Source organism: Canis lupus, chromosome 14, assembly GCF_048164855.1.
Source record: "Canis lupus baileyi chromosome 14, mCanLup2.hap1, whole genome shotgun sequence".
Classification (NCBI taxonomy): Eukaryota; Metazoa; Chordata; class Mammalia; order Carnivora; family Canidae; genus Canis; species Canis lupus.
In genome coordinates this window covers 60,114,753-60,137,719 of record NC_132851.1, presented here as the reverse complement: position 1 = coordinate 60,137,719, position 22,967 = coordinate 60,114,753, and the positions used below count along the sequence as shown (strand labels likewise).

Below are 22,967 nucleotides of genomic sequence, written 5' to 3'. Positions count from 1 at the left end.
GAATGCCCTTGCCCATCTAAACTATCTCCCTTATCGATTTGCATTTGTGTTCTAAATTAACATTATTCTCCCCTCTTCCTTACAGGTAAGGCTTTGAAGAACCCGTGCTGTGAAGGTGTTATCTGGATAGGCTAGACCATTACGTCACTCATACTTGTCAATACCACCACGACAGGAATTAGATTAATTTTAGTCATTTAATCACCCAGTAGTGATTTGAGTGCAAAGGACAGAGGCCAGAAAATCAGATGGAGGAAAGGATTAGTGAAGATAGATAGCTTGCAGTGAGGGTGTTTAGTGCCCTGATGATAATTTGTTCAGTTTTACACATTTTCTTGTCTCTTTTTTTTTCTTTCTTCTCTCTACTCCCCTTCCCCTCCTTTCCTCCTTCCCTCCTGGAAAGGAATCGCTGATCCCTTCACACTGCTTTAACAACGTGAAGGAATCCGTGTTGACAAGTATATACTTCAGAGGTAGCTTGGCTTGAGCCATTTTGTAACTACTTTCCTCTTACCTGCCTAAGATGGCTGGTTGCCAGGTGAGAGGACTCCAGGAGCAAGAGCCCAAGGGGTGAGCCACCAGAAGTGGGAGCTAAGGGGGTGTTAGGGGGAGCTGCACTGGGGCAGATCTCTAACATCAAGGAACTCCATTCCACCCCAACTCTCTAAAAAAGTATATTCACATGCACTCTACAGGAGAGCCGGCATTTGGACACTGGCCACCCAGAGGGCATCCGTGTCTTAGACACAGCAGCATCTGAAAATGGAAAGACACCACTTTTCTCTAATTTCTTTCCCTTGTTCAAAAAACCTAGGAGCTGAAAACAGAAGAGAAGGAGTGGAGGACGTAAAGAAAAGACAGAAAAAAATATATATATAGGAGATGAAAAAAAAGCTTAGAAAAAGAAAAAAAAAAGAGAGAGAAAAGTATGACCATTTAATACTTATATGCCATTGAGAGCAAGTGAAAAAATATGACAAAGAATAAAAATATTTTAAAATCTCTGTAATAGTGCCACCAGAGAGGCTAGCTGGGCTGCGGCTAAACGCCAACGACTCAGTGACTGAATATTGAACACATTTATCTCATCCATTCATTTATTTACTCAACAGATATCTGCTGAGCTCCTAGTAAGTGCCAGCTACTGGAGACATGATGGAAATAAAAACCAGATGTGATCCTTATTATAAAAAACTTACTATTTAGTGGAAGCTACAGATACTAATCATATAACAATGACCATAAACTAGAAGGTATTTTGAGGGGAGAAACGTGATTCTTCAAGGCTACATAAAAAAGCAATCTCACCTAAAATCTCCATTTAGTATATTCTGGGGGGAGGGGATCATGTAATTATTTTATGTATTGATTCTAAAATATAGGAATGAGAGGGGATGCTGTATTGAGATCAAAGGTAAGTACACTGTCTCAAAGTCCCTCTCTCCCTGCTTCCCTCCCTTCCTTCCTTCCAGTTGGTGCTTCACCTCACCAGGTATTCTCTCCATGGTTGGCCTTGAACAAAACATCCCTTGGGAGTGGTAACTGGCTTCCTGAGTGAACAGAGGGGCTGATTTGCAAGCAGTGCTCCATGTGGAGTAAACAAACAAAAATGGAAGCCTGGCACATCAGCTTGCCCTGCTTTCTCTCTTCCAGGGACTTCTCTTGAGGAGTAGCTCATTCTTAAAGTCTTTCCAGAGAAGATCCCATAGGGACCCCTGTGTTGATTTATTTAAACGAGGAGGCCATTAGACTGGGGTGGTTCTAATACCTTAGCAACCAACCAAAACAAACCAAAACCAAAGCCTGGAATGCCTCCTGGTTAAGATGGACTCTTAACAATTTTAATATGCTTCAGGCCTTCTGCAATAAATATTTTTTTTAATTTTTATTTATTTATGATAGTCACACAGAGAGAGGGAGAGAGAGGCAGAGACACAGGCAGAGGGAGAAGCAGGCTCCATGCACCGGGAGCCCGACGTGGGATTCGATCCCGGGTCTCCAGGATCGCGCCCTGGGCCAAAGGCAGGTGCCAAACTGCTGCGCCACCCAGGGATCCCTGCAAATAAATATTTTTTAACAAGTACCCAACAACTTGCTGGCTGACTACAAAGTAAAGGTCATACAGCAGGGCATTCGTGTGTCACATCACATCCTTCCTCACTTCTTTTCCTTTTTTCCCTTACCCTAGGCCTTGGCCCTCCAGCCTCTAACCAAAGTATTACCATCTCGATTCTTGCCAAGGCTCTACTTTCTAGAGGCTAGGCTAAGATAAGGTGCTATTGGTGATAATCATGTGAGTAGTTTTAGAAGTCTCTAGGGATTAGCAGATCATCAAAGGGAGAGTTTGGAGTTAGTTTCTTTCCCACCTAGGCTTGTGAGCACCTGAGCACAAGCATTTGTATTCGTATTCAAAAGTCTGAATTTTCTGTCTCTAGCAGAGTCCTGGCACTCAGTAGGGACTCAGCAGATGCTATAGCTGATTTAAACTAAAGGACTGAAATATCTAAGAGTCATTTATGTATATTCTGTGTGAAGAAAACCTTAGATTTACTCAAAATACAAATTGATAAGTAAAGTTAGTCAAAGAGAGATTACTTGCATCATTAAATAGCATCTTCAGAGAATTGTATAAAATAAGGAAAACCTCTAATAAAAAAAACTAAATAAAATTTAGTTTGTCAGAAAATTGGTTTATACAAAACATATCCAGGATTATGTTCGTTTCTAAAAGAAGCAAACCAGTACGTATACCTACCTGCTAGTGTCATTTGTAATCAAAGATCATTTGTGACAATATTGAAACGTTCTATAAAATGTGGACTTTTCTTAACATATGACAGAATTTCTAAACAGATTTTGAAAATATTCACAGAAGTATGCATGGTTAAAACAACTGTTCAAAAACTTAGATATTTTAAAAATGACCTGCCCTCTATAACACATGGCTTAATAACAAATATTTGTATTTTTGTCCACTAATGTGAAGTGCTTCTGATTTTCCACATTTCTGTCTTTCAAAGTGTAACCATTTAAGTTAGGGTCTCGAGGCTTCTATCCACAGGCAGAGGGAGGCTCAGCGTTGAGTTCCTATGTCCGCAAGGTGGGACAAACTCAGCTCCAATACCAGGCTCATCTGCTTTCAAAGACTGGCTTTCAGGTTTTAAACTGTAACTTAACTATTGTTCAGTCCCCTTCTTCATACCCTCCTGATAGGCTGGCTCACTGTATGGATGAAAAGGGATAAAGTATGCAAAAGTGCTTTGCAAAGTGTAAAGGGCTAGTTAAATGTGGATATTATTATTATTACTCAGGAAGAACACTTAGCTCATTGCTTAGTAATGGTGAGGCAAACAGTGTCACTAAATAAGACAATATAATGGGCTTAAGAGGCTCTAATTCAGTTTCTCCTCTTTATTCAAGCACACAATTGCATTCTAACACTTCACAGACAGCCTGAAATGGGCCCTGTGGAGGCTGATAAGGAAAATTAGAACAAGGAGCTATTTGCTCCCTCATTTTAATAACTGAGTCAAGGAGCAGGCACTTCAATACAAAAAAAAGAAGGAACACTTTCTCTTACTCAGTCCTCAGAAAGATAATGACTCCAATACAAAGCAGGCCTTCTGCAATAAAGGATGAGGTAGTGCTCGAGGAGAGTTTTCCCTGCGTTTGAAGAAGGAGAAAGACATCACCATCAAAACAAAGTGCCTTACATGTGTAAAATCAGACTTAGATTTCGTCACCATTCACGGAGGATGGTCATTTTCACAGACTTTTTTTTTTTTTTTTTTTTTAAATAACTGAGGTTAAATGAGCCCTTAGTTATAGATGTCTGCTGGGTATCAATGCCTTTCAAATGAATTCACCTTTATTTGTATATTGGAAAGGAAGAAAAGTTTTTCTTGATCCTCATAGAGTGTCTGACTGGGTCTGAAAATTAAACTGACAAAGATTAATAGGAGAAAAGCACATAAATTTATATAAGTTCTATGTGACATGGGAGCCCTCATTAAGGAAATGAAGACCTGAAGACACACATTTGAATATTTTATGCTGATTTGATTAAGACCGGGCAGTCGTGTAGAAATACAGTAGGTCAGAGTCTGAGGTAAGGTAGTAAGTGGTGGGAAATTGAGCAAGTTCTGTTGCTTGGATTCCTCTTGGCGACCCTTTGTCTTTGGACATAGGCATGTTCCTTTCTTTCCAATATGGGATGGGGCCTCCCACATGAGGATATTATGACCTGTTTTAGGGGAGAAGGTGGTGGGGGGATCAAAGTGATCTCCTCGCTTCTGCTGTTTTCTCAAACTCCTTTGGCTTAAAATATTCAATATGCCAAGGTGCCATATTTTGGAGTAGTGTGTCCCAAATCTCATCAATATACATTTACTTGCTTTCATCATAATTCCTAGAGATAGATATAAAACTTCAATTGGATGTTAGTTGGGGAGAATGCAAAATCTGTTCCTTGTTTAGGCAACACAAGAGAAGGCCTCTATGAATGTACACACAGGAGTGCGTGTGTACTTGGGAGGCGTGTACATTTCTCTGCTAATGCTAAAACTCAGTAACTGATGATCTGAGATGTTTGAAATAAAATATAAAGCACTGTAAGAGAACTTTTGGGACCAACGTCAATGTCTAGCATACAGTGCCTAGAATATAACATGTACACTGGAATTATTTGTGGAAAAATGAGTGGCATCTATATTCTATAATGACAAGAAAAAAAGGTTTGTGGTAATCCTTAGTTCCCAAACTTACAATGTTCTGTTTTACATGTTTTGCTTGGGGAGGTGATGGCTGTTCTTATGTCTCAGTGTTTTTAGTGATAGTATCTCCTCCTTTGCCATTTAGCCTCAAACTGTAAGCTAATATAGAATTTTAAAGTCCAAGGGCTGGGTGCTGGAAAACCTTGGAAACAATTGGTTATAATGTATGCCAGGGATTCTTTTCCTTTTTATGCAGAGTGAGTGTGTGCACACATGATTTGAGTCCCCATGGCTGAAACTCAGTGCAGCTGTGGTCCCTTGTTACATGCCAGGCTTTCATTTGGATTCTGGTTTGATCCTTTCCTGGCTGTGTAATTAGGGGCAAGTTATGTAAGCTTCCTGGGCCCGTTGAAACATTTGCTAATATAACACCTTTCTGATAAAATTGTTGTGAAAATTTAGACAGGTCATGTATATAGAGCACTTCTATTTTTGTTTAATACTAAGTGGTGGTCAGTCTTACCCAGTGTTTCAAGGTGAGGGTAATGCATAGCTGCTTTTGTGCCAACAAGTGACTATTTTTAAAGGCCTGTCCATTCCCTGCCTATTCACTGAGAGTGATTCTAGCATAGTGTCCTTTGCTGACATGGATGGAATCGTTTCTGGAAGGATAGCAGGATTAATAGCAGGCACTATAACTTCATACTGGCAAGCAGTCAAATCGAGACTTTTCCTCTGAATTCTTAGGGCATTTTGTACTTAAAATTAATTTCTTGGGGCATATTGAAGAATCTGATTTTTATCAACCAACTTTCCAGAATTTTTATGCTGCTGTTTCATTGTGTATTAAAATTTAGTTTTCTTTCTTTCTTTTTTTTTTTTAATTAAAGAAAGTTACTATAGCTAATTCTAGAAGTAGAGATGTGAATAGAAAAAAACCTAAAAGGCCCTGTAATATCCCAGCCTGGAGACATTGGATTATATTTTTCATATTTCTCCTTGTATCTCTAAATATACTGATAAAATGTGATTAAAATATACATCTTATTTTGTGACATTTTGGGTCAACTATATCATGACTAAATTTCCATCAATAAATGCTACAGTGAGCCGTCACCAATCTACGTCAACAACGATCTTTCAGTGGTTCTACACTATTCTATAAGCTTTACATGTAGTAAGTCACATCCTCCTTAGAACAACCTATTTATAATAGTGTTCCTATTATACCTATTTTACAGATGAGAAAACTAAGGAATGAGAGACCTACTTATCTTAGGTTGTTCAACAAGTGTGTGGCAGAACCAGGATTTGAACACAACCGTTTCCCTACTAAATTCTCTTTTCTTTTCTCCTTCAAAATAATCTCAAAACTTTATTCTCTCTCTTCAAACCACCACTGCTCTAAGGATTCCTCAGCACCTTTCTACATGTTTGGTAACGGGTTTCCCATGTCTCCCTTCAAGGGGAGGAGTTATGCCACCCAACATGTGCCACTTTGGCATGTGGGTCATGCCATTAGGCAATCAAGGCCAAGTTGACTCAAGAATGAGTTTTACCTCTTTCTGAACTGACTAAAGGAATTTAGATATGGGACCTAGCCCAGAAGGACTGCTATTACCAGAGATAACTTTTTATCTGAAAAAAGTTTTACTGGGATGGCAGGGCAAACACTTGATTATCAAATATTTGGCCTTCTTATCTTGCTCTGAATTGCCCTCCTCTTTGAAGCCTAGGCCTCTCTGTCCCCATTCCTTAGCTCAGGATGGCATATAAGCCTCAATTCCTCAACTGCCTTTGGGTCGCATATTTTTATGGCCTCCTGTATATACAAAATTAAATTTTTTTCTCCCATTAATCTGTCCTTTGTCAATTTAACTGACAGTGAACCAAGAAGGGAAGAACGGAAAATTTTTCTTTCTTTTTTTTTTTTTTTTTAATTTTTCTTTCTGTACCCTTCCGCTGCTTATGCACAGCATGTCACTAAGATGCCTCTGCCATCAACTGCTCCTCTTGGCACAGCTTTCTTCTGCTAGTTTCTGCTATTGCTCCCTCACCCCAGGCCTCTCCCTTCAGGCTGCATCTTGCAGCAAGATTTCACTGAGTATCATGGATTAATATGAAGGAAGTCCTGCACAAGGGCTCATTTAAACTGGCTGCTATATGCTACAGCTACTCTTTAACTCAGGGTCCTCTAGGGGGCCTCCAGGCCCTCTCTCCTGCGCATCTCCAGGCCCTCTCTCCTGTGCATCTCCAGGGACAAGAGTCATCTTCAAGAATTTCCGGTCTTTGAGCTCAGATATTTGTCTCAGTCCAAGCTAAGTTACTAATTCTCATTGTCTGCCCTAAGTGGCCTCTGTCCAGCATGGCTGAAGAGGAAATAGCTGCTTCATTTAGGGAAGACTATTCCCACCCACGAGGGTGTGAAAGTCACGTTAGGAAAATTATATTAGAACGTATTACCAAACATCAGCAAATGTGGGGTTATTCAGTCCTACTTAACACTGCATAAAGGACATCAAAAGTCCAGCTTAGCTTTATTTTCTCTTGCATTAAAGCTTATTTCGACATGTGCTTTCTGCAGTCCTGCGGTCCTTCCCTCCATCACTTGGAAGCAACTGTTCAACACGTATCCTTTCAAGATCAGGTCGCAATTTGCAGCACATGAGCTACACATACATAGATAAGACATAAGCTATTCATCGGCAAATGTTTTCCTTCATTTTCTTTCCTCCTTTTGTAAACACAATCAAGAGATAGAAACAGCTGCGGTTTAACCATTAACAACAACAACAAAATTTACTTCGAAGTAAAAAAAAGAATCTGAATTCAGGTGATGTCACAACATCACAGCTTTCTTCAGGGCTATTCAGTGGATCCTTTCCTTAAATTTGTGTAACTAAAGATCATATGCAACAGTTCTTAAAAACAAATGTAACTGAATGCTAAGTTGGATTCATCCTTTTTTTTTTTACTTTGCCAAATATGTTTTTTTAATTTAAATTCAATTAGCCAATATATAAGTACATCATTAGTTTCAGATGTAGTGTTCAAAAATTCATCAGTTGCTCCTAACACCCAGTGCTCATCACATCACGTCCCCTCCTTAATGCCCATCACCCAGTTATACACCCCCCCCCATAAATTGAATTTATGTAGGCAGAACATTGTTGTATCTTATTTTACTGGGGACGCTGGGTGGCTCAGTTGGTTGAGCATCTGACTCATGGTTTTGGTTCAGGTCGTAATCTCAGGGTTTGGGGATTGAGCCTTGCACTGGGCTCCAGCCTCACATTGGGCTCCCCTCTCATCTGGGAGTCTGCTTGGGATTCTCTGTCTCCCTCTTCCTCTGTCCCTCCCCGGGCTCATGATCTCTGTCGCTCTCTCTCTCTTTAAAATAAATAAATAAATAAAATATTTTAAAAAGTTCGTTTTCCTAGGATCTATTATCAAAGTATTTCTAAAAAATACAAAAAAAGCTAATAATAGCAAAACAAAATGTGGAATAGCAAAACAAAAACAACCCCCCCAAAACAACAATAAAATAGCCTACCTTCCCATTTCACTAAGTAAACTTAGATATAATTAAAAATTATAATATATTATAGATATAATTTAAAATAGTTAAAAATATATCTTTTAACAACACTTTTAATGATTACATAATATCGTGTTGTATAGATGATCCACATTTATCAAACCATTTAGCTATTGTACATTTATGTTATTTGTAATTCTCCCATTGTTTTAACACAGTATAGTAGGTAATCTCCAAATATTACATAGACAAGCATACAGTGATTATCTTCAAATGGCAGATTTGGGTGATTTTTATTTTATTTGCTTAGTTTTATAAGTGAATTCTACAAGACATCTAAGGAAGAAATAATAATAATTCTACTCAAACTCATGCAGAAAATTGAAAAGGAGACAGTGCTTTCTAATTCATTCTATGAACTTGTCAAAACTAGGTACCAGAAGACAAGGACATTACAGTGCTCACTTCGGCAGCACATATACTAAAATTGGAAGGCATACAGAGAAGATTAGCATGGCCCCTGTGCAAGAATGACACGCAAATTTGTGAAGTGTTCCATATTTTTATGAATAAATAAACAAAATCTTTAAAATAAAAGACAAGGGCATTACAAGAAAACTACAGGCTAATATCCTCATTAGCATAGGTAAAAAATTCTAAACAAAAGCAGATTAAGTCCAAAAATATAAGCGTATACATTAGGATCAAGTGTATTTATCCCAGGAACACAAGGTTGATTTAACATTCTAAATCAATCAATTAAATTACCATATTAACAAACTTGAAAAGAAAATCAATATGATCATCTCAATAGATGCAGGAAAAATATTTGATAAAATGTGACATCTACTGCTAATAAAAGTACACAGCAAAACAGGAATAAAGGGAATTCCTTAACCCAATAAAGGGCATCTATGAGAAACCTACACCTAACATCAAATGTAATGGTAAACACTTTCTCCCTAAGATAAGAAACAAGACAAGGATTTCTGCTGTCATCATTTCTATTTAACCTTATAGTGGAGGTTCTAGCCAGTGCAAAAAAGCAAAGAGGAGAAAAACATCCTGAATGGCCAAGATGTAAAACTCTATTTTAAGACTACTTTTTGGGGGAGAGCTAAGATGGCAACATAGTAGGAGGACCCTAAATGTGCCTCATCCCTTGAACACAGCTATTTCACTATCAAATCATTCGAATACCAAGAAACTGACCATAAGACTAGTAGAACGAACTGCACAACTCGAGGGAGAGAAGAGGCCACATAGAGGAAGTGTGGAGACATGGTTTGTGGGAGAAACAGATCGTGGTGAGGGAGCCCGGGTTGCAGAGAAAGGTAAAATAGAGAGAGAGAGAGAGAGAGAGATAGAGAAATCAGAGTACCCAGGGGTAATCACAAGCAGAACACTTTCCCGAAGCCATTGGCTGGGAAAACAAGAGGGTCTGATTTTTTTGTGAATTTTTGCAAAGTTACCTATAACTTTCTGGATTCACTTGTGTCTTCAGATTTGGGGACGGCAGTTTTCCTGCAATCTCACTTCTCTGATGGGTCCAAGAAAAGTCACTGAGTTTTAGTGTGTTTAGCTTTCTTCTTGTTCTAAGGGTCAGAGTGACAACTTCTAATAAGCTCTTTACGTGTTGGAGCTGAAATAGAAAAATCCCTTTTTCCAGTTTTGGGCAATTTCCCTAAACTGCTCTATGTCTCCAGCTAGATCACAGGAGATGAGAGATAATTTCTGGCTCCTCTCCCACCTTTACAAAATGAAAACACTTCTCTTGCTTTCACAGAGCTCTGTTTAATGTACAGGAGAGACCTCGTAAGCGCAGAGAGAGAGAGAGGCCTCGGGGGTCACGGGGCACAGAGGAGGGCTATATTCTACTGTGGTGGGATGGGGCAAGATACCCAGAGGGCAGGTGAGAATTCAGGAAAAAGATGATACCTAAGTTGGATGTTTGGGAGTTGACATGATGAAGGAGAGAAGAGAGAGGAAGGGCGGTCAGGGTTTAGAGAAAAGCAAAATGCAACAGCGTAAAGATGAAAAGGAAAGTGTCTTAGACCCTTTTTACTTTTGAATGCTTTGCCTGTTTTAGGCAATTCACTCCTATTGTTTTTGTGCCACTTAACTCAGAATGCTCTGCACCGAGAAGGGCATGTTTGTGGATGGCTTTTGCATTCGCAGCCTCTTTCAAGTGACCCTAATCCGATTCCATCAGTAGCTTTATTTTCTATTGAGTTGTAAGTGAAAATGTGATACATTCATTTCAATTATAATTTGTTTCTAATGTCTTAATTTATGAGATTATAAAGCGAGAGGGAAATCCTTAATTTTCATGTGTTTTGAGAATTTGTTTTGTGAGAAATGCTTTAAACTAATTAATGAGACTAATAACAGAATCCTGCAAGTTGCAAGGTGTCCAATTAACCACAGCTGCCCTCTGGGAACATTCCCTGGACTTCAGCGATCCATCGGAGACTTTTGAGAACTTAAGGCAGAGCTTCAAGCCCAACGCAGGAGAGGACTGACTAATTAGAACAACAGACTGGGAGCCGGTTGCCTTGAGCTGTAGTTTTGCTTTAGTAAGTTTTTCTGTCTGACCTTGGGCAAATTGCATAATCGTTTGGGGGTTTTCTTATCTTTCAAATGCTGATAATACTTGCTTGATTTTAGGCCTTTTAAGGTCTTGGATGAAAGCTGTTTTATAAGCTTGTTGTATTATCAGGAAATGCCAGATTTAGAAGCTATTATTAACTATGGTAGGCGCGTGAACGCACATCTGCCCCCTTCCAAGATGAAAAAAACAACAACAAAAACCACAAACCCTCACCATCCAAGTCCAACTGCTGGGTTGCCATGGGCACAGAGCTCTTTTCACGGTATTGTAGAGCAGTTAACAGTCAGTAGTGACTAGTGGGGAGAAGTTGTGCTTTTACTCTCCTTTTCAGGTCAACATTATTTATTTATTGACTGCAGGCCTCATTATATTCCACAGGGCGGCTTTACAAGTGTCACCACAACGAACGTCTGACATTGGTTCTTGTAACATAAAGGAAATGGCCTGACCAAAATGTGGAATCCCACAGGTAAATAATGAACCTGCTTTTAAAAAACAACACTAAAAATGATAGAAGAGATAAAATAATCAGTTTCCAGTGGATAGCTCACAGCAAATACACAGTGCTCCCCTGAAAGCAGGTACCCATTTATCATGATTTTTATAAAGTTTAACCAGACTGGTAAATATTTATGCTAGTAGAAACAACATTCCCTTTATTTCATCTCATTTACATTCTGTGAAAGTATTGTGTTTTTTTTTTTTTCATGGTCTTATTTGTTGATGTTTTAAAAAAATAAAACAAAGACAAAATTATTACAAATTATGCTACCAAATCCTTTGAGGCAAATATTTCCAAAACATAGTAAGTTATTTGTTCCTGAACCCTTGCCTTGCTTATTCCTCCTTATGCTGTTTGCTTATTTATGTGGAGCTACGAAATATATTAAGTACAAGGCAAGATGACTTACCGACAAGCCATCAGGAAGCCCCTACTCTGAACTATTTCTTGCCCTGGGAATGGTCTGATGTATGGGCTTACTAAGGAGTGTCTTCCTTCCGCGATCAAGGCCTCAGATACCACCAAATTTCCTCAATCACACTAATGTAAATAGCTCTGGCAAAGTTACATTTTATTTATTTATTTTTTAAAGATTTTATTTATTTATTCATGAGAGACACAGAGAGAGAGAGAGAGAGAGAGAGAGGCAGAGACACAGGCAGAGGGAGAAGCAGGCTCCGTGCAGGGGGCCCGATGTGGGACCCGATCCCAGGTCTCCAGGATCATGCCCTGGGCTGAAGGAGGTGCTAAACTACTGGGTCACCTGGGCTGCCCCAAAGTTACATGTTAAACTGGTTTATTCATTTAAAGAGTAAACAGTGTCGAGTATCGAATTTATGTTGGGACGCATAAATATGTCAGACGCATAGGCACTGAGAAATTTAAGATTGATAAAACTCAGCTCATAATTTCCAGAGTTTCACATTATTGTAGTGGAGGAAACAGAAATCCAAACTTTGTAATTTGATTCCTAGGTCCTACCAATCTATTGGTAAAATTTGATTAACTTAAATTCCTCTTGTTAATAGCTCTATCTGATAACACAGAACCTGGTCTTTTTAACACCCACACCCCCTCCATTACTTGTGGGGATTCTTAGAAGTGGTTCACATCTCTTCAAGAATGGTCCTCGTATCTTCTCTAGTCATTCGTTTTTGCCATGGCCACTCTGGCTGCTGGCGTCCCATGGGAAAGATAAGAACGTGATCCTGGGTGTCTACCGATAGGAAATGGTTCTGGAGACTGGGTAACTGGTGACAGCACTAATCAAAAAGGGGAAAGTAGGAGGCAGAACAGAGTTTTGGGGACAGTTAAAAAGTGCATATTGTCTGTTCTGAATTAAAGATGTCTCTCTGAACCCAAGTGGAGATGACTGATGAGCAGAATTGCCATTCTGTTACTCAGGAGAGAATTGAGACAGTTTGGGACTTGTCAGCATACACAGGCTGTTGATAGCATATTTGTTGGGACAAATGGAAAGTGTTTGGAGAGTGGACAGAAGGAATATTTATCACAGAGAAAAACAGCTCCAGCTTGTTGTTAAAACCATGTTTTGATAGGTGAGAAACTGGAGGGAATATGAAACTAAAAGGTATTGTAAAGTAAGGGGTCGAGGGGTCCAAAATCAGAGGGAAAGGGCACACATTTAGGAGACTGGTGAGCCAGAGACAGACTCCAACAGCTTCCCAGTTTTGCCAATGACTGCCCCTTCCAGAAGGGAAGAAAAGTCTGAAAACTGAAATTTGGAGTAATTGTTTCCCTTGATAAGATTCTATGGCTTCCAGTGTCATGCTCCAGATATCTTTACCCTCCTAACACCAAGCCAAGCCAAGCCAAGCCAAGCCAAGCCAAACCTGTGGAGGCCGAGAAAAATCAAGGCCGTCCCACCTCAAGTTTAGCATTAGCACAAGTACAGCCATCTTAGGCCTGTGAATAAGAGCTGAACTTTACAGGAAAAACTGCAGAATGTCCTCGGCAGAGAATCCCATATCAGAAAGACAACAGAGCCCACGCCTGTGGCAGGAAGCCCCATATTAGAATGAGAACAGAACTCAACGCCCTTGAAAGCCCCACATCAGAATGTAAACAGAACTTGAGCAATTCCTCCCCCACTTCTGAAAATCCCCTAGACCAGCCCATAAAAAGCCAGCTGTAACCCACCTCGGGGTCCAAGTCCCTGCTCCGCTGTGTCGGGTAAACTTGGACCCAAGCTCAAGCTTGCAAATAAACCCTCGTGTGTTTGCATCGGTGTCGGCTCCTTGGTGGTTTCTCGGATTCGCAGTCTTGGGCACGACAAAACCAATGTGACTTCCGTGTGTACGTGTGGGAACAGTACTAGTCAGCCCATGGCAACTACCAACAGCTGTATTCACCTCTGTGTTCCTCCCTCTGCCATCTCCTGTGTTGCCTCCTGGATGAACCAACACCTTGGTTTTTGTGATGATCTTTTTCTTGCTTAACAAAACCCCATATATATCTATAGACCTAAATAATATCTTTTCCTTTGCCTATATTAAAACTTTACAGAAGGGCATGCATCAAACTATATGGTTCTTCCCTAACTTGCTTTTTTCACCTGACATCATGTTATTAAAATTCATATATCATGTTGCCTGTAGCAATACATTTTATTGCTGTGCAAATATCCCCTGATTTTTAAAAAAAATTATCGTAATTGTCATTGGGAATTTGGGTTGCACACATTTTTACTATTACGAACTATTGCTGCTATGATCATCTTGTGCATGTGCAAAAGTTTCTCTCCGAGGAGTGTCAGACAGGATAAGCAGATTATGCTGTGATAAGAAATCAACCCTTAGGCATAGATGGCTTAACGCAGCACAGGTTGACTTCTTGGTTGAGGAGTCTCAGGGACCCAGGCTGACAGAGGCTGCATTATTATGCCTCATTAGATGCACCTTCAAGAATATGAGGCCCCCTTGGCCAATGTGGAGAAGAGGGACACTGCAGAACTGCACCGGGTCTTTCCGTGCCTTACCTTACAAGTGACAGATGACTTCTAGGCACACTTCCTTTACCTAAAGGAGCCATATGGCCAACCTAATGCAAGAGAGGGAGAGCGAGAACTGCGAGGAAGCAGATGGAATGGGATCACTGTCTCTGCCACTTAGAAGTGAAGTTCCTGGGTTATGGGTTCATGAATATTCAGCTTTACAAGACAAGGCCAAATTGTTTCCAAAGTGTTGATGAAAATTTATACTTTCAATAGCAATGTAGAAGAGACGTAATTTTCCTTAAAGCATCCAACAAGTATTTTCTCCCCAAAGTCTTTTTTTTTTTTGATCCACATTTTGTGCTTTATCTTTGTACGTCTAAGTAATGTGAATGGAGATATTCTTATGCCTATTTTTCAGGTACAATAAGTGATAGGTTAAACGAGCGACGTAGCATGTTTCTGTTGTTTTTCTTTGTCTCTTCTAACCTTCCTTTGTGTCTGGTAACAGCACCTGATCTTTGATTTCTTGGACCACGTTTCCCCACTGCATGTGGTTATGACTCTGTCACTACAGCTTGATCCCCTCCCTTTCCTCTCTTTTACCATAGGAAAGGGTATGAGACAGATCCTGCATAGTTCAGATTATTTGATCCCTTTGCTACAGGGTTGGGCCTGTGACCCAAATGAGATAATCGGAGACTAATGTAAAATTTTGCTTACAGACGTTCAGAGAAACACACTCTCTTTTAATGAGACTGAGAGTTATGAGGCCCACGTATACCCGGAGCTGCCATTGTCTGCCCGCCACAGCCACCTTGAACACACTATCTGCAGAATAAGGCCAATACGGAAAGTAAAGACAGGCCGAGTACAGCAGGAAGAGAGAGATACAGAGCCTTGGCAAAATGGTTCGATTTCCTTGCTCTAGCTGTGTCTGAAGACCAGTCCCTTTAGTTTTCAATTATATGAGTTAAAACATTCCCTATTTTAGTTGTGTTCATTTCAGATGGATGTCTGGGGGTCCTAATCAGCTAGTTAGTATCAAGGATGAGATCAGATTCTAGGTCCTCAATCTCTTGGTTGGACTCTCTTCTCACAAGTCTTATTGTGACTCTCAGCTCTGCTTTGCTAGGCTAAGTGTTACCAGCTTTGGTTTTCATATTGATTTCTGGTGGTAGAGGCCTAAGAAAATTTCAGTACAAGAGGACACTTTAAGATTTTGAGGAACCATTTGGAAGGGTACATCGTGAGTAATGTGTCACAGCACAAATTAATATATTAGACAATTTTGTCATTGTTCCCAAGTCTAGAAATTGATTCTTGAGTTCCTTGGTCCAAGGCACTATAAAAAGTTACACATCCATCACCTTACACAGGATGGTGAGATTTTATCTTTGTACTTACCTCAAAGTGACAAATAGTTAATTAGACACATAAAGCATTTCCTAACATAGACAGTTTTGAAGTTTTGCTGCTGACAGAGAAAGGAATTCCAGAGAGTACAGGGGTCTGAACACAAAATAAATCCAAAACTCTCTCCAATGTCTCAATAACTGCCAAGTCAGCTCTGAGGCTAATTAATCAAAACAAATTTACAATTAAGCCCACAAAGAAACACTAATTACTATGCTTGGCAGGGGGAAAATGTGCTGAAAAGGGAAACCTGAAAGTGAGAATGGAGAATGGTCTCTTCATTGTCCTGTCAAGGGCACTGCTTCAGGGCAATTGCGTAAAGGCACTGGAATTTCTTGTACAGACAAGGATGTCTCATCAGTGTGAAGGCTGGAGATGCAGGCCCTTCCTCCTGGGGAAACGCAGGGAATCTTGTACCTGTCCTGCAGGTTAAGGCCTGCTATGAACTGAATGTTCGTGGGTCCCCCTCATTCATATATTGAAGCCTATTCCCCAATGTGATGGTATTTGAGGTGGAGCACTTGGGAGATAATCAGGTCATGAGGGTGGAGCCCCGTAATAGAATCAGTGTCATTTTGAGAAGAGACAGGAAAAAGTTTGCTTCTCTCTACCATGTGAGGACACGGCAAGAAGATGACCATCAGCAACCAGGAATAGGATTCTCACCAGAACCCAACCATGCTGGCACCCTGATCGCAGACTTCCAGCCCCCAGGGCAGTGAGAGATAAGCGCCTATTGATTAAGTCACCCAGTCTGGGGTATCTCTTTATAGCAATCTGAACTAAGATAAGGCCTGTTCCTTCCAGAAAAAATATGACATTTTTTGGAATCTACCCCTTGGCCGACTAAGGAATGCAGAAACTTAACTTTCTGGAGGATCCATATCTTTCCCGGTCATATCTAGAGAATAGGGCTTATAGACCCCTCTTTCACTGGTTATTTGTATTACTGACAGTCTCCTGCCTCTGAATTCCTAATTCTGCAGACTGAGGCACATTGGCCTCACATGAAACCCAACCTGCTTCAGTTTCCAGAGGATAATGGACTTGAAGCGGGTACAACTTAGTTACCTTTGTGGCCATTGGCTTGGTATTGATACTTGATGACATTGAGCTATGATACTGGACACTGTCTTTGGGGTTGTAGAACCTTCCTCTTGACTTTCAGTCCCTGCCTCTTATTTTAGACTTTGGTTTCTTCTACTCTATTTCCTTCCCCTGCAAGCCTGCCTGGCTCCTAGAATCTTGTTCCCAAAACCTGGCTGTTATTCCTGGATGACAACTGTTTGTCTAATTCCTAATGCTGGTCTCTTAGTCCCTCAGTGCATATGGACTGACCTATCAATTAAGAGATTCTGGCTCGAGTCCCCCTCTTCCTTCTGGGAACATAGTTGCGTTATGTTATCCAGCTTCCTATACTGGTAGGGGAGCCCATATGCCTCAGTTCTGGCTAATAGAATGAGTGGGGAAGTACTGGACATCACTTCCAGGTCCGGCCCCCAAATTCTTCTTATCGGTTCTCTTTTTCTTTAATTGCTGGTTGGATGTGGAAGATTCAGTGGAAGCTTCAGAGGCTCTGGAGGAATTGGACACATAAGATGAAAAGATCCCAGTATCTGAATGATTGTGCAGAGTACAGCCCCATGTTACCCCGACACTGCGATATGGGGTTATTTGATAAAGCAGTTATCTTGTCTTGATGAATATGCCTTACCTGCATCCATTCAGGGATTAGATACCTACTGAGCACCTACAGAGTGCTAGCTAGATTCTGTGTTAGACGCTGGGGTTTAATAGTGAAAAATTATATATACCTTGGCTTCACAGCTCTTCTAATCTAATGCGAATGACAGTGGGGAGGAGAGGCTTGTGAAAGGAGATGAAAGCCAAAGCAGCATGATTAACAATTTTAAGGAACTGATGCCTATTGAACGTGATATGATGAAATTGAGTAAGAAAGACTTCCTGAAGTTATGGACCTTGAATTGTTATTAAGATACAGTAGTCTGTGAGTTAGTTAATAGTTTATGTGAACAAAGAGGCTCTTCTGGATAAAGTTAACTAGAAAAAAAATGTACTATATTTTAGGGTAAGAATCCGAAGCTTACTGAGCCTTACTAGGTCCCAGCCAACGTGCCTGAGCTCCTGTTTATTTTTTTTTCTTTTTTTTTTTTCTGAGCTCCTGTTTAATTCTCCTTATATTATAAAGTAGATATTATCTCTACTTTTTGCCGCAGGCTGAGACTCAAGGATGGTAAATTACTTGGCCAAAGTCACACAGCTGAGAAATGCTAGGACTGGCATTCTGGTCTAAGCCTATTGGGCTCCTGTTGCACTGTGCTGTTTGGTTGGGTTGACGTTATTGCTGTCATAGCACCAGAGGCAAGAGACCAGACCCTGCCCTTAGCCCACGTGGCAGGCTTCAGTCTGGGAATGAAAGCAAGCACAGAGACCTTCCCTCCCCGGAGAGATACACACTCCATTAGTTTTTCATTTGCCAGAAGCATCGGTTTTTTAATATTTTCTCTTTCCTTTTATCTCAGGGGAATATCAATCTGTACAGATTTATTATTAATTCCCCAGTAACATGCTTAGCTGCTCAAAATTTTTTACTGTTGCTTGTAAAAGAAGGCCTGCCTGTTCTTGAAATTTCAGGGACTTCGATCACTCTGGGATGAAATATCACCTTGAGGGACGTAAGGAGAAGAAGGAACTGCAAGAAAAAGTAACTCCCTCCACCTCCCACCCTCTCTGCCTTCTCTCGGGAGCAAACATCAGCCACTTTTTGGAGGCTTTCTTTCCATCAGATTAACCCTGTTTCTCCACGGTCCTCTCCTTCCAAGGAGTATCAAACTTATCCTTAAAATAGCCTTTCCAGAGGAAATGAATCCTCAGGCGAAGATTCTCGCTTTCTCTCTCTTTTTTGTTCAAGTTTCTTTTTATGCCTCAAAGTCTAATTTTTAATAGATTAATATGATAATTAGGATATCTTTCATGTATGCATGAAAAAAACGTACTTTTGATTGTTAATCTGAACTATTGAAACTATTGAAACATTTTCAATGAAGATTCAGGAGCATTAGCTTCTATACACATACACATTTATTTAACAAATACGGATGAGGGGGCCACTATGTGTCAGCGCTGAGCTGCTCCTGGGGAAGTGACCTCGGGCCCTGTGGAGCATATAGTCTACTGGGAAACAAGAACCTTAAAGAAACACACTGATAATTTTATAAAATGATGTAAACCATAAGGTATGTATAAAGCATATCAGCTACATTATCCCATCAGTTAAACTGCCTGAATTTGGTGGGAGGCAAGCATGAAATCATTTCGTTTTTCTCTAGTTATATTTTTGGTTATATTTGATGATTCTCCCTTTCCTGCTTGTTAATGACTTTTAGGGATTATTCCGTAACTTTCTATCTACTTTAGGATATAAAAGATTCAACCCAGGCTAATTTAGAAGTCTGCTCCCTTGTCCAACTCACTCTTGCTCCCTTCACCCAGCCCTGGCTTGACCTCTGGGCGGATGTGCACTGGGGAGAAAGGCATGTCTGCTTTCTACTCCTTTTTCCAATTTGGGCCCCATCAGTGGTGTGTGGGTTGGGAGTGTGCTGAGGTAGAAAATAATCACAGAAAAGGGGCAAAAGAGTTTTTAATTAGCCAGTGCTATGTGTGGTCCTGTCTTGACTTCTGCCTGTCACTGTGGTGGCTCCCCTTCAGCTCCCGCCCTCACCTCCAGCGGTGCACCCGGTAATTAACTGCTTGATGCTAGGGCCCCTCACCTATAAGGCTCCTCACCCTGGGCTGCTGGGTAGAGTAGAGTCTACCCAGGGAGTGCAGACATGTCCCTGTCACTTGCCTTCCTCTCCCCTTGTAGACATTGGTTTTGGGTGGGAGGAAGAAAACTAAAAACCATCTTGAGATCTTTGAAGAAGAACAGACTGTCATGGGTCTCAGAAAGCATTTGGTGTAATCTCATCAGTTGTTCAGTAAATGCTCACCTTAGTGTGTACATATTAAGGGTGCTGGAGTTTGAATGAGATGAACCCAGGTCCTGGTCTTGCTCCTGCAACTTTGCAGATTTTGTGACTTCTTGAATGTTACCTAAGTTTTCTAATAATAACATCAAAATCTCCTGAGTATGTATTATGTGCCAGATGTTCTACTAATTATTTCACCATTTTATCTTTTTATCTAATTTTATCTTTAATGACAATGCTAAGAGGCAGTTACAAATATCTCATTTCACCGATGAGACACTTAGAGGCCAGAGAGGATAAATAACTTGCTTAGGATGACACAGTTAGTAAGTGGTGGTAAATTTAATAATTTAAACGCAAATTAAATTATTTAAACTAAGACAGTCTGAATCAAGCACTAGAAACATAATCATTTCACAATACCAGTCTCAGTTTTCTTATGAGGAAAAGTAAAGAAAATACTGGCATTTATATCATAAGCCTGTGAGAATTAGATGAAAGGCAATATACCTAAAGTGTGTGGCACATGAAAAGCACTGGGAAATTTTAGCTAAAGTTATTTAAAATTATTTTTCATGTTGACTGTTTTAAAATATGGAGCTACACTTAGCTCATCACTGCAGCTAAATAATTGCTTAAATGCCTTGGCTTGTCCTATAATGATTTTATCATCATTTAGTGTTCTAAGCACAATTTGCTACTAATAAAAACATTTATGGTTTTTTTTATAATTATTAACACATCATTTATAGTAGCTGTAATGTTTTTTTCCTTTTGAAAGTTCGTTGCTGCAGTTTTATATAAATCCAGTATGCTAAGTGCAACAAAATATTCTTCTACATGTATATCCAGAGTGATTAAAAATTTGCAAGCTCTTATTCTATGTATATACATGTGGCAAATGTGTCATATGTAGATACACACACAATATGTGTATTTGTGTTACATTAGTATTTGACAGTATAGGGCAGAGTGTAGTGAGTTATTTATCTCTCTCATTCCTCTGCCGGAACTTGGAAACTAATCTTTCCTATTTCATGTTAATCTATAAAAATGACACATATATAATAAATTATAGCAGAGATAGGCAAAGTCAACTTCAGTCAAAACGACTCCCAGGCCTCCTAGAATTGACTGTCGGGTGATGGAATAAGCACATGTAATTAATGAGGGGAGGTAGGTCGCCACGGAGGCATAGACAAGGGAGATATCCATCAGCAAGTGCTGGTAATTCTCATCTAAGCATTGACCAGGGGAAAAGGAGGCTCAGATCATACAGAATAACCTTTAACTCTTGTGGAAACAAATACAACAGGCAATCCAGTCTGATGTCACTAATCATCGAATGTCTTACTCATAATTTGATCTTCCAGGTTGGTTTTCTAATAGAGGAAGAGCATAACAGTATCTGGTGGGAATAACAGTTGTATTTTATAATATCAATTAAGAATGGACATTCTGACTTCCCGGTTCCCATTCCTGAGAGATGGTTCTCTCTTTTTCCTTTTAGGACTAACCAATTTTGAACCTGCCATCTTCATAAAATCACTGAGCCCTGGACCTTGGTGAATTGACCAAGTTTTGCTACACTATGAGGCATCTTGGAGGAACTGCCTGCACTTCCAAGAGTACCAACAGGTTTTAATTTTTTAAATTTAATTAAAAAATTTTATTTTTATTTTTGAAAAAGATTTATTTATTTGAGGGGCGGGGGGAGAGAGAGAGAGGTGGGGAGGAGCCAAGGGAAAGAGAATCTCAAGCGGGCTCCCTGCTGTGCACAGAGCCCAGCTCAGGGTTTGATCCCACCACCTGAGCTGAAACCATGGGTCAGACACCTGACTGACTGAGCCCCCCAGGCACCCCTCAAACAATTTTTAAAAAAATATTTATTTATTCATGAGAGACACACACACACACAGAGAGGCAGAGACACAAGCAGAGGAAGAAGCAGGCTCCATGCAGGGAGCCTGACGCGGGACTCGATCCCAGGACTCCAGGATCACGCACTGGGCCGAAGGCAGGCGCCAAACCGCTGAGCCACTCAGGGATCCCTCAAACAATTTTTTACGTCACATTTCTGTTTCATTGTGTCTCTCACTTGTAACGTGGGTATGACATTTAATTTTACTGTATGTGCTAGTGTAATCTAGTCCTCTGAGAAATGATTCAGTGATTCGGATGAATTGTTAGTGGGGGACAATTCACTCATTTATTTAAAAAACATTTATTGAAAACCAGTTATATACCAGATTTTCCAAAAGGCACTGGGTATATCACAGGAGTCTGCAAATTTTTCTATGGAGGGCTAGAGAGCAGGTAAGTTAGGCAGGTGGGCTGTAAGATTGCTGGTCACAATTCAGCTCTGCCATTGTAATGCGAGAACAGCTGCAGATGATACCTAAACAAATAAGTGTAATTTATACATTTTATTTATGAACGCTGAAATGTGACTTTCATATAGTTTTCAGTTGCCATGAAATATTACTCATTTGATTTCCTTCAATCATCTAAAATGTAAAATCCTTTCTTAGTTCATAGGCCAGGCAAAAACAGAGCAGGCTGGGTTTGGCCTGTGGGCTTTATTTTGCCTTTGGTATATAGCAATGGATAAAACAGATAGGATATTTGTTTTTTGGGGACTTAACTCTGGTGATGTATCCCCATTGATCAGATTGCATAAACTTATAATATGCATGTGACAGCAGCAGGCCATCCCCTTTCTACTCACAGAGTGCACCCCTAACATTTGTGGGACCTGGAACAAGGACACAAACCATACGTTTGTGGAAAGTGCACAAACCATAAGTCCAAATATTTGAAAGTTATAAGTCAATTTGGCAAAGTGGTAAATAAAGCATATTCTATCATATTATCTTTTTAAAGCTTTATTGATACATAACACTGTGTAAATTTAAGGTATACTATGTGATAATTTGGTGCATCTGTATATCGGATTGCAAAATGTTTACCGTAATAAGGCGAGTCAAGGTGAGTCAACATATCCTTTGCCTCACATTATTACCACTTTGTTGTTGTTGTTATGGTGAGAATATTAAAGATCTAATCTCTTAGCACCTTTCAAGTATATAAGTTTACCACATTGTACATTACATCCCCAGAACTTATTCTTCTTAAAACGGAAAGTTTGTACCCTTTGACCTACATCTCGTTTTCCTCATTTCCCGGCCTCTGGCAGCCTGGGAGACCAGATTCTAATTTAGAATTCTCATACTCTTTGGAGTTCGG

The 22,967-nt window shown here is 40.0% G+C and overlaps 1 long non-coding RNA gene and 1 other non-coding gene across 2 annotated transcripts; one reads left to right on the top strand and one right to left on the bottom strand.

The window, feature by feature from the left end:
* Positions 1-8,707: 8,707 nt before the first annotated feature.
* Positions 8,708-8,815, top strand: LOC140604388 (U6 spliceosomal RNA). The gene has a single exon (XR_012007293.1). It is a non-coding gene; the product is annotated as a U6 spliceosomal RNA (small nuclear RNA).
* Positions 8,816-21,926: 13,111 nt separating this feature from the next.
* LOC140603506 (uncharacterized) lies at positions 21,927-22,924 on the bottom strand. Its single transcript, XR_012006494.1, has 2 exons — positions 22,885-22,924; positions 21,927-22,119 (listed from the first exon to the last, which is right to left on the bottom strand). It is a non-coding gene; the product is annotated as an uncharacterized lncRNA (long non-coding RNA).
* Between the last annotated feature and the right edge of the window lie 43 nt (positions 22,925-22,967).